The following is a 12763-nucleotide window of genomic DNA, read 5'->3' on the forward strand; positions in this document are numbered from 1 at the left end:
GGCACCAAATGTTGGGTGTCAGTGAACTGAAATGGACTGGAATGGGCCACTTCACATCAAATGACCACCAGTTCTACTACTGTGGACAAGAGGACCACAGACAAAATGGAATAGCCTTCACAATTAATAGTAAAGTGTATAAAATAATAATAATAATAAAAAAAACAATAGAATGATCTCAATTCGAATTCAGGGCAAGCCATCTAACATCACAGTGATCCAACTATACACCCCAACCACAGATGCTGAAGAAGCTGAAGTAGAGCAGTTCAATGAGGATCTGCAGCACCTACTGGACAACACGCCTAAAAGAGATGCTATTTTCATCACAGGAGACTGGAATGCTAAGGTGGGCAGTCAAATGACACCTCGAACTACAGGTAAGCATGGCCTGGGAGAACAAAATGAAGTAGGACATAGGCTGATAGAATTTTGCCAAGACAACTCACTCTGCATAACGGACACTCTCTTCCAACAACCTAAGAGATGGCTTTATACATGGACTTCACCAGATGGACAACACCGAAATCGGATTGACTACATCCTTTGCAGCCAAAGGTGGCGGTCATCTATACAGTCGGTAAAAACAAGACCTGGAGCTGACTGTAGTTCTGATCACGAACTTCTTCTTGCACAATTTAGGATCAGACTAAAGAGATAAGGGAAGAGCCACAGATCAGCTTGATATGAGATCACTAATATTCCTAAGGAATATCCAGTGGAGGTGAAAAATAGATTTAAGGGACTGGACTTAGTAGATAGGGTCCCAGAAGAACTATGGACAGAAGTTTGCAACATTGTTCAGGAGGCAGCAACAAAATACATCCCAAAGAAAGAGAAACCCAAGAAGGAAAAATGGCTGTCTGCTGAGACACTAGAAGTAGCCCAAGAAAGAAGGAATGAAAAGGGCAACAGCAATAGGGGGAGATATGCCCAATTAAATGCAAAATTCTAGAGATTAGCCTGAAGAGATGAGGAATTATTTTTTTAAAAGCAATGCGCGGAAGTGGAAGAAGACAATAGAATAGGAAGGACAAGAGACCTCTTCCAGAAAATTAGAAACATTGGAGGTAAATTCCAGGCAAAAATGGGTATGATCAAAAACAAAGATGGCAAGGACCTAACAGAAGAAGAAGAGATCAAGAAAAGGTGGCAAGAATATACGGAAGACCTGTATAGGAAGGATAACAATATCGGGGATAGCTTTGATGGTGTGGTCAGTGAGCTAGAGCCAGACATTCTGAAGAGTGATGTTGAATGGGCCTTAAGAAGCATTGCTAATAACAAGGCAGCAGGAGATGACAGCACCCCAGCTGAACTGTTCAAAATCTTGCAAGATGATGCTGTCAAGGTAATGCATGCTATATGCCAGCAAATTTGGAAAACACAAGAATGGCCATCAGATTGGAAAAAAATCAACTTATATCCCCATACCAAAAAAAGGAAACACCAAAGAATGTTCATACTATTGAACAGTCGCACTCATTTCACATGCCAGTAAGGTAATGCTCAAGGTCCTGCAAGGTAGACTTCAGCAATTCATGGAGCGAGAATTGCCAGAGGTACAAGCTGGGCTTAGAAAAGGCAGAGGAACTAGGGACAAAATTGCCAATATCCGCTGGATAATGGAAAAAGCCAGAGAGCTTCAGAAAAACATCTATTTCTGTTTTATTGACTATTCTAAAGCCTTTGACTGTGTGGACCATAACAAATTGTGGCAAGTTCTTAGTGATATGGGGATACCAAGTCATCTTGTATGCCTCCTGAAGAATCTGTATAACGACGAAGTAGGAACAGCAAGAACAGACCACGGAACAAGGGACTGGTTTAAGATTGGGAAAGGAGTACAGAAGGGCTGTATACAGTATACTGTATACTGTATATCATGCAGATGATACCACTTTGATGGCTCAAAGCGAAGAGGAACTGAGAAGCCTTATGATGAAGCTGAAAGAGGAAAGTGCAAAAGCTGGCTTGCAGCTAAACCTCAAAAAAAAAACAAGATTATGGCAACCAGCTTGATTGATAACTGGCAAATAGAGGGAGAAAATGTAGAAGCAGTGAAAGACTTTGTATTTCTAGGTGCGAAGAGTACTGCAGATGCTGACTGCAGTCCGGAAATCCTTGAGAGAAGAGCAATGACAAATCTCGATAAAATAGTTAAGAGCAGAGACATCACACTGACAACAAAGGTCTGCATAGTTAAAGCAATGGTATTCCCCGTAGTAACATATGGCTGCGAGATCTGGACCATAAGGAAGGCTGAGAGAAGGAAGATAGATGCCTTGGAACTGTGGTGTTGGAGGAAAATTCTGAGAGTGCCTTGGACTGCAAGAAGATCAAACCAGTCCATCCTCCAGGAAATAAAGCCAGACTGCTCACTTGAGGGAATGATATTAAAGGCAAAACTGAAATACCTTGGCCACATAATGAGAAGACAGGACACCCTGGAGAAGATGCTGATGCTAGGGAAAGTTGAAGGCAAAAGGAAGAGGGGCCGACCAAGAACAAGATGGATGAAAGAAATTCTAGAGGTGACGGACTCGTCCCTGGGGTTTTGACGACTGACAGGGGCTGGTCCATGAAGTCATGAAGAGTCAGAAGCGACTGAATGAATAAACAAGAACAAAACCAAATGTTGGAAACCAACAAATCTTAGGAAAAGGAAAAGAAATCTTGATATTAGAGCCATACTGGATCACTGTGTAAGAAATATCGCTGCAACAGATTTGGGCAGACTCAAGAAACCTCACTGCCATATACATTAGAGAAGAAAAAACCCTTAGTATTTCTGGCAAATCATTCCTCACATTGTGCCCCTTTCCCCAACATTTCAGTCTCAAGTTGACAAGAGAGTGCCAGTTTGGTGTAGTGGTATTTATTGTCCAAGCACATGAAATACAGAGCAATCTCCTGTCGGAGGTGGCCACACTATTTTCCCCACAAGCCCTTTAAATAGGAGAGCTTGGCTATTGTTATGTGAAAGTGTTCCTGTCCTCTAGGAACTTCTGAGAAAGAACACTTGGCCGGTTTCTTGGAAGTGGGTGCTCTCAAGGAATACTAGGCAAGTGCATTTTACTGGAGTTTGGTCAGGCTTCCTGCTGTCTGTGGTTTCCTGTTCTCAGACAGTGTAGGTTCCCTGCTGTGTTGTGGCTTTGTCTACTAGCTTGGAATATTCACCTTGGAAGGAACCTTTTGTTATTCCATTATGGGGATCTGTTTGGTTGGGGAATATTTACCTGGATGGGCTCTGCTAATTTCTGGAAGGAGCAACTTTTTGTTTTACAAGGTCTCTGATTAAGTCTGAAGGGGATCTTTTGTCTAAACACTTGGGGCTTCCTGTTACATGTTAATCTCTTGCATCCTCTTTGTATGAGCCCATTCTATTTGCAATATTTAACCTTTTACCTGACTTGAGGAGGGGAAGCAATGTGGCAGGAAAACCGTGGGGACAACAGTATGTCAGGGAGGGAGAGGTCTGTGGAGTCCTTGGTGTTCTCTGAGCCTTGTTGTTCTCTTGCAGATGTTTCATTTCCTGACTAGGCAACATCTTCAGTGCGAAGAGGGAGTGGGCCTTGCTCTCAGTTTATATTATTATTATTATTATTTTTATCTCACCTTTATTATTTTATAAATAACTCAAGGTGGAAAACATACCTAATACCCATTCCTCCTCCTATACAGTGGCTTGCCCTGCTTGTGTTGGTGGGGACATTGTTCCCTCCTTGGGTGTTCCTTGTTTGGGGTGTTGTTTACTACTTGGTTAATTGACTGAGTTAATAGTTCCTTGATTAAGGTGTATTGTGCTGTTTGATGGTTCATCTGGTGTAAATCCTAGTGTTAATCTTTGCATATCTGGGTGTTGATTGCTGACAAGGAAGTGTACTGGTCTCTTGGCTTATCTATTGTCTCTTTTGAATGGTATGTGAATGTTATTTACCTCTATGTGTCTGTTGATGGCTGCTTTGTCTGAGTGCCAAGTTTCCAGGAATTCCCTAGAGTTTTTGGATTTGGCTTGGTTTAGGATGCTCACAGTTTCCCAGTTGAAAGTATGGTTGAGTCTGTCCATGTGTTGTGAGGTTAAGGAGTTTTTATCATGTCTTCTGCCTGCTAGTTGGTGTTCATGGATGTGCTCTGCTAGTCTTCTGCCTGTCTGTCCTACAAAGTAGCAGCTACAGTCCTTTCACTGTATGTTGTAGATAACTCCTGTTTTTATTTCTTGGGCTACTGGGTCATTTGGGTTACTTAAGATGTTTTGAAGGGTTTTGGTTTGTGTGCTATGGTGATGTGGTTGTAGCAGTCTGTTGGTAGTTTCTCAGATGTTTCTGATGTATGGCAGTGTTATCCTTTTCATAGCTTCACACACTAACCAAGTGCTCCATTACCAAAGCAACAACCCAACCTCCCACAAGAGGAGCTGTGTAAGAATATTATTCAGATGAGCACTTGCACTGCAGCAATCCAGAACACCAGAAAAAGGAAACAGATCATCTATACAGCATTTTCCAGAAAAATGGATATCCCCTCAACTTTATGAAAAAGTGCCTGACCACCCAACCCACTACAACCCAACCAACAGAAGCTATGAAATGGATAACACTGCCATACATCAGAACCATCTCAGAAACTACCAACAGACTGCTACAACCACATGGCATCACCGTAGCGCACAAACCAACCCAAACCCTTCAAAACATTTTAAGCTACAAATATTCCTGAGCTACAAATATCCCCTTTGTGGGAGAGGTCTTTTAGTTTCTTCTCACACAGGGAAGCAGGCAATAGCTAACCACTTCTGAAATCTTGTCATTAAAACTTCAGGGACTAATCCAGGCAGTCACCAGGAGTCAACAATGACTCAAAGGCAGAAAAAAACAATGTTGTGAAGAAGGCAAACTCTTTGGGTGACAGGAACTGATAGAACTCTCTTTTGAAAGGTGGTGTAGCACCTAGGCGTTCAAAACAAAATTCAGTTTATTCAAGACTGAAATAATATAATGGCAATTAGATTTTTACATCTTAGCAGTTTGAAAAGTTTAATAATGTTTCAAACTTACAAAAAAAAATTAACGCAGGGTAGTTTTCAAATGTATACTTCAGTCTCTGTATATAATCTTTTGTAGTTTCTTTCTCTCTCTCTCTGTCCTCTGTCCTCTCTCCTTCCCCCTCTCTTCCCTCTTCTTTCTTTCCTTATTGACCTATTTATTTATTACTACATTTTATTTTTTTTATTCCATGTTGTATGTTGCCCACAATCCACTGGGACTTGAGAAGCTAAAATATTGTAACTATCTAACTACCTAACTAGCTAATGAATGAACTAGCCAAGGCTACATCTTAAATGTCAGGGATTGTCATGAGTGCCGTTGAGCTGAAGACATCAGCGCAATGGCACACATGACAATAACGAGGAAGCAGGGGAAGGGGCTCAAGATAAGCAGCCATCAGCTCACAAAGAAGAAAGAAGAAGAGACAAAGGCTAAGCGGATCGCGAGGCACACCCAAGCTGTTAGCACCAGCGCAACGGAGATCGCCCAGCTGACAGCAATCACCGGCTGAATAAGGAAACCGATGATGGGCGATCCCGGAGCACCAGCGGGGCCTCGCAACCCCTCACCTACCGGCAAGACAGCATGCAGGACAAAGGGGGGATGACGTAACCCTGAGTGAGGGGGCGCTGACCGGCGCGGGGTATTTAAACCCCGCACCGGCGCGCTCCTGTCACTCTCAGCTTTTTTCGGAACCGTTGCTATGTAAAGAATAAAGCTGAACCTGCTTTCGCATGAATCAGCGTCAGTGCTTTACTCTGCATAGACAGGGCATGACAGGGATTCTATGGGAACAAGTTTTTACTGAGGATAGTATACCAAAGAAGCACATTGTTTTTTTGATATTCCTTCCTCACAGATGACATTCACTACAGAAGAATGATCAGTGATACAATAAAAATTCTTCAGTAAATTGAGAAAATTCATTTTTAAATAAGAAGTATAAACTGTCTATAACAAGAAAACAAGGAGCTTAGAAATGCTGTATTGTTCTAAAACAAATTATAAACCACTTTCATAGAAACACTGTTTCCATTGTACAAGAAAATAAAACGAAATCTCCAAGTGACCTGGAAAGGGGAAGGGAATTCATGAAATTGGTACCAAACTCAAGATTCATTTAATCCAATTATAGTCTCATTAATATCTTATGCAAGGGAATTGTCACAGTTGTTGTGTACGAGATGGGCGGCAGAGAAATTTGACAAACAAACAAACAAACAAACAAATAAAGTGAAGGCATACATTAAGATATGTCAGAAATAGTATATTTCAGAACAGAAGTGAGATGCTTTCTTTTGTCAATTTGTTTCTGTCTGCAGAACAAGGAGCTTACAAATGCTGTGTGATTCTACAACATAGTATAAACCACTTTCATAGACAATTGTTTAAGAAAAAGAACAAAATGTGCAAGTGAAGTAGAAAGAGGATGGACATTCATAGAATCATAGAACTGTGGAATCAAAGCAGGACTCAAAGCAAAAATAAAGGCTTACTGCAGTATTTATTGATACAGTGGTACTGGAGGGTAGCCCCACCAAAAGATAGTGGGTGTCTCCCCTGCCAATAAAAAAGGAATGCACTAATACTTACACATTTCAGAAAAAAGGAAGGAAAAGGTGATGCATGAATACCAATGAGCACATTACTTATGTTTCAACGTGTTTCAATTTGGTTTCACCTGCCCAATTTATTGGAAAATCTTTCCTCACAGAACTGTGCAGTCAGAAGAGAACACAACAACCATCTACTGCAAACCTAGTCTCACAAATATGTTATGCACATAAATAAAGTTAAAGCATATTCTGAGGCATTTCAGAACCCTTCGTTTTCAGAAGATGCATATTTTTTTAGACAACCATTTTCCTATTTATTTTTTATTTATATAGTTTCTATATGGCCCTCCTCCAAGTATAAAGGTAAAACTGAAATCCCTTTCTACTACCACATGGTTCCAGATGAAGACTTCCATTTCAGGGGGATTCTTCAGCTACTTTTGCACTTTAGGTGGACCTGGGTTGGGATACTTGTGAAAGGATATGGTGGAGCAAAATTTGAACAACTGATTTTTTCAGTGTTTTCTCTCAATGGCATCTGTATTGCCTTCTTAGAGCAGCTCAGGACAATTTATATCAATGATATGTCTGATGGCCTGAAATGGCTTGTGGAGACATTTCATCTTTTCATTAACAGCAAAGCCAATGCTGTCATAATCAATGATAACTATGTTTTGCATTTGAGGTGGTTGTTATATCTACCTGAAATGGAAATAGTTTCTATAAAGCCAAAAGGTAAGGTGTGGATTGTGGTTTCCCAAATGGGTCTTGCATCATTCTGTTATCAGAAGAACTGGGATATCCAAGTCCTCCATGGTGCTCTGGCCTTTGCAGCTTACTCAAATGAAGTTGCAGGATTCCAGCATTTTCTTCAGACAAGAAACCATTTCTCATCAAAAGAAGATGGTTTCATCAAAACTGTGGGAGCAGGCATTTGGCTGTGTTTTTCCAAATCCATCTGTGAATGAGGAAATTGAGAATGTCTGCACTGGAATGGAGAAACTGGAGAGCCTTCCTGGGTCTTTTTTTGAAATGAGCATGACCAGTCATAGTTACAGTATATACAATGCAGTGTATGCTGTGGCACATGCTTTACATGCCATGCAGTTGGGCCAACAACAGTACAGGAGAAAATGGAATCTTCTGGAGGTAGAGCCGTGGCAGGTAATTTTCTGAATAGTCAAATATAGTGGGTATGGGACTTGAATTGCACTTTACAGCCTCCTGATCACAAAGAGCAGTGAGGTATGGACAGAAAGTTTGGAATGCCTTCTGGTTTCCTCTTTATCTCTCACGCTGTATGTTTTTGTGAGATTGTTAACCTCAAGGTAGTTTTTTTCTGTCTTGATCTTCCAAGTTCACTTGGTCTCTAACTGTCTTCCTGATAGGATGTAGCTGGTTGAAATCCTTTTTACATATCCTCTCACCCCATCTCACACACCCCATGTACATCATGTGACCAACTGTATTTTTGTTTGCTCAGGTTAAGTTCCCACTCTATAGAAACACATTCAAATTTATTTCAGTTCACAAAGTAACAGGCCAAGAGTGATGAATGAAGTAATTCTGTGAAAGAGAGAAGTGTATGTCATCCTGAGCAGCTGAAGAAAATATTAGAAAAAGAAAGATGACAATCTTCAGAATTGTGACAGAAGAACTTCAATTAGTGGAGACACAGAATGATGAAGAAAGCATAATCAGAAGAGCAAAAGAAGAGAATATGGAAAGAAGTTAAACAAGTGACCAGTTAAAAAGAGAAAGATTAGGTAGAGAAGAAAAGAGGGAGGAATTCCCTGAGATGATTGCCCTTTTGTAGGATGCTCAAATGTTTCCAGACCTACCCTCCTGACTAAACTTTCCATTTTGCCTAATGGAAAGGAAGGTTTGAAACTTGCAGAGGAATAGATTATAGAGGGGTTTTTTTTGGTAATAGTTTGAATGTATTATGGTTGCTCGCCAGAGAAGAATTGGTGGTTCAACTAGTTCCATGTTCAACAGGAGAAGCTTTAAGAAATGATATAAGGCTCCTGCACAAGAGGATCTGACTATAAATTAAGAAGATGTTGTATAGCTATGAGGTAACAAAATATACTTACCAACCAAGGTTTAGGCAAAATCTCCAAGACCTACAGGAAGGGGTGAGAGAGTTATGGGCAAGTTAGCAAAGAAAGCCTTACAAATGCTTCTGGACAGACACATACAGTGCCCTTCGTACAGGCTCAGAGTTAAATAGAAGAGACTACTAGAAATCTTCTAGTAGGAAAAGTCCCAAGGCTTCCTTCTGACTTTCTTATAGAGCATTTTCCAGTGCGGCCTCTTCACTATAGTCACCTGATAAGCTGCACTTTATCCTAATGGCTGCTCTACTCCACTCTACTCCCCTCCCCTACCCCCAACTCCCTTCCTGTGGATGCTGATTATACCGAGAAACCCCACCCTCTTCCCCACAGGGGGCAACACAATTATAACCATCCTGATAATCAACTACTGTGAAGCTATCACCCCTGCAAAAATTACCAACCCAGCCCCTGGTTTCCAGGGCAATCACTTGACATCCAAGTGACCAGCATAAGGTCACCCTTCTAACCTTGGAAGGCTGGTTTGTAACCTCCAGAGATCCTTATTTTACTGACTTCCTCTCCTACCATGACATCATATTGACATCATATGGACTGTTTACAGACTGCTACTTAATGGATTTCATTCATATTCAATAGGAAAGAACTAGGGGTAAAGCACAGAAGAGCAAAAGGGAGCCTGGGGGTCCTAGTCTCCACTACTCTACATGCCACATTAAGGCCCCTCCCCCTACTCAAGTGATATACCATGGCAGTGTTAATCCAATTCAGCCACCATGCCCTGTTGGTAATACATGCTTATATGCTCCCAATGAGACAGAAACCCCATATCAGAGCTCGGTGGGATAAGCTGAAAATTTATGCTGCTGAACTTATACTGCTGAATTCAAATGAATTTGTAGTCCTGGGAGGGGAACTAAATGCTAGATTGGGCCCCAACGATCACACGCTCTGTGCACAACATAAGTGTCCCCCTCCCAACCCTAAGATCAAAGGATTCCTCCTCACCCATTGCTGAAAAGATCAGAAATCAAACTTTGCAGGCCTCTGCCTGGCTCAAACAGCCTTCAGGCTAAACCTCTACATTTTAAATGGTGCCTTTGAAAGCGACCACCCAATGGAATTCACCTACCTATCTGGCTCCAGAATAAGTGCTATTGACTATATAATTGTCTCTAGGGACCTACCCTCTTAGGCCAAGACCCTAGAAGTTATGCCTGACAGTGATTCCCAATACTGCTCCAGCTAAAATGCTTCACTCAAGAGACACATACTGAGGACTGCTACCAACACTTATGCCAGCAGGAAGAATTTACTGCCAAGCCAAGTGGACCCTCCCTGAATCTAAATCAGATGATAACTGAGTTACTGGCCTCAGATCACCTACAGAGCCTTCAGTCTGCCCTGGCATCAGTTGAGCCTCTTGATGCACTCTTGGAGAACTGTAACACCCTTACCCAAGAGCTCCACCAGCCTCTAACCCATAATGACAGTGCACCTTTGAGACAACAACAGTACCACTCCAAGCCATGGTTTGACAAGGACTATTATGTGAGATGGGCAGCTATATAAATATGATAAATAAATAAAATAATAAATGTTAATGCCAAAATTCCTCTTGCTACCACTTACTGTGCTTATGTATCCAATATTAAACCAACTGTTGCACTGGACCTCCTCCAGCAGAAGAGTTACTATCAGCAATTGCTGGCATTCAAGAGAAGGGAAGCCATGAAAAACAACTGGACACAACTCATTCAGACAGTCAGATCCAACGACTCAGCCTCATTCTGACAAAATGTGAAACAAGACAATATAACTTTACAGTGAAAGAACAAAAAGACCAGTCCAATATGGAAAGACTTGTCCACCTTCACCAATCTCAATACCTCTCAAACCTTGCCTTTCTCTAAACCCAGCTCAACATGTTACAGGCAACTGGTTTTTTGTTGTTGTTGTTGTTTTTAGGGTTGCCATATTTGCAAACCCTCAGGTGACCATTTTTTGTTTATTAATTCAGTCGCTTCCAACTCTTTGTGACTTCATAGACCAGCCCATGCCAGAGCTTCCTGTCAGTCATTGCCACCCCCAGTTCCCCCAAGGATGAGGCTGTCAACCCTAGAATTTCATCCATCCCTCTTGTTCTTGGTCGGCCCCTCTTCCTTTTGCCTTCCACTTTCCCTAGCATCAGCATTTTCTCCAGGGTGTCCTGTCTTCTCATTATGTGGCCAAAGTACTTCAGTTTTGCCTTTAATATCATTCCCTCAAGTGAGCAGTCTGGCTTTATTTCCTGGAGTATGGACTGGTTTGATCTTCTTGCAGTCCAAGGCACTCTCAGAATTTTCCTCCAACACTACAGTTCAAAAGCATCTATCTTCCTTCTCTCAGCCTTCCTTATGGTCCAGCTCTCACAGCCATATGTTACTATGGAGAATACCATTGCTACCTTCCCATCTTGGGTGTCCCTTCATGGTTAAGCTCATGATGTTACTGAGGTGCTCAAGCTCCAGCACCATGACAAGGTAACAATCCTTTGCTGAAGCAGATGACCAATAGATAGCAGCAAAGGGACTTTTCTGTATCTCCTTGTCACCACCAAGTGACTGGCTGGATTTTTTGAGTCCAGACATGGCAAGCAGCAATCTATAAGTATAGCTACAATAATAATATCTATTATATATTTTTTTTTATTTCTATATCTCTATCTCTGTATCTCTCTGTATATCTGAAACTATATAATCTATATTGACCTTTGAATACTATAGCAACCACTTGCTCAGATCATATCTGCAGCATTTCCCAGAATGCATTATCCTTTGTGCTTTCAGTCTGATTGAAACTGCTCTTTGTCCAATTTTGCATCCCTCCATCTTCCCTCATCATCTTCACACACATCTAAGGATCACTCCAGTTTGATCACAAACATATCAGTCACTGAATGCAACCTTCTCTTCCCCTTACAGAACCAGTAAAAATTGACACCTTTCCATTTTCTTTCTTTCTTCTCTCAAAAAGCATAGGTGTCAGATTTTTAGATATTAAAGGAAGATAATTTTGACATTTTAACAGGTACATGCAAACATTGTCTACTCCTTTCTATAGCTGTTTACTTTTAAAAGTTGGCATAAAAATTAAACTGATTGAATCTTCCCTGATCTGCATATCTCTAATAATATCTGGGCAGAATATTGTTTTTAGCTCTCGCCAAAAATAGTGCAAACTTTTTTATGTGTTAAATACCTCCCCCCCCAAAAAAAATAGTATGTTTCTGAGAATTAAAATCTCCTAGATGTATGTTTTTTGGGGGTGGGGTAGATTTCTTTTATAATTAAATATTTGTAGACTACTGTATAAATCATATTTGATCAATGGTGGCATAAATGTACCTGGAAGACCACCAGAACACTGCACATTGGGAAGTATCACTCTCATGTGTCAATTGTTTTGAGCTATCACATAATTCTATATATTGACCAAGTTTGTCCCTTTTCTTTATACAAATATTTGCATATTCTGCATTTCTATATTCAGCTTCATTTCTTTTTGAAAAGTATTGCATTTAACAACAGCGCTGGGGATGAAATTTCCTTTGACCAGAATGGAGAACTTGTTACTGGACTAGATATTGAGAACTGGGTCACATTCCCAAACCAGTCTTTCCATAGAGTGAAAGTTGGGAAGCTGGATCCCTGGGCTGCTGAAGACAAAATGTTCACTATTTATGAGGAAGCAATCACCTTGCCCAGCACCTTCAACCAAGTGGGTTCTGAATTTGGGTGGTTTTGTTTGGATGAGTGGGATGATACAGGTAGTCCTCACTTACTGACTGCAATTAAGACCAGCAATTCCATCGCTAAACAAAACAGTCATAAAGTGAAACATCATGTGACTGCACTGACATATGTCAGTTCTGGCTGTGGTTAATAGTGAATCACCCGTAGCCATTAAGTGGGACTTCATGTTACCACAACTTGCGACTTCCTACTAGCTTCCTTACTGACTTCACTGGTCGGAAGTCAGCTGTGAAGGTCACAAATGGTGATCATGTGACCACATGGACACTGCAACAGCCACAACTCTG

This window comes from Candoia aspera, chromosome 4 (genome assembly GCF_035149785.1).
Source record: "Candoia aspera isolate rCanAsp1 chromosome 4, rCanAsp1.hap2, whole genome shotgun sequence".
In the NCBI taxonomy this organism is placed as follows: Eukaryota; Metazoa; Chordata; class Lepidosauria; order Squamata; family Boidae; genus Candoia; species Candoia aspera.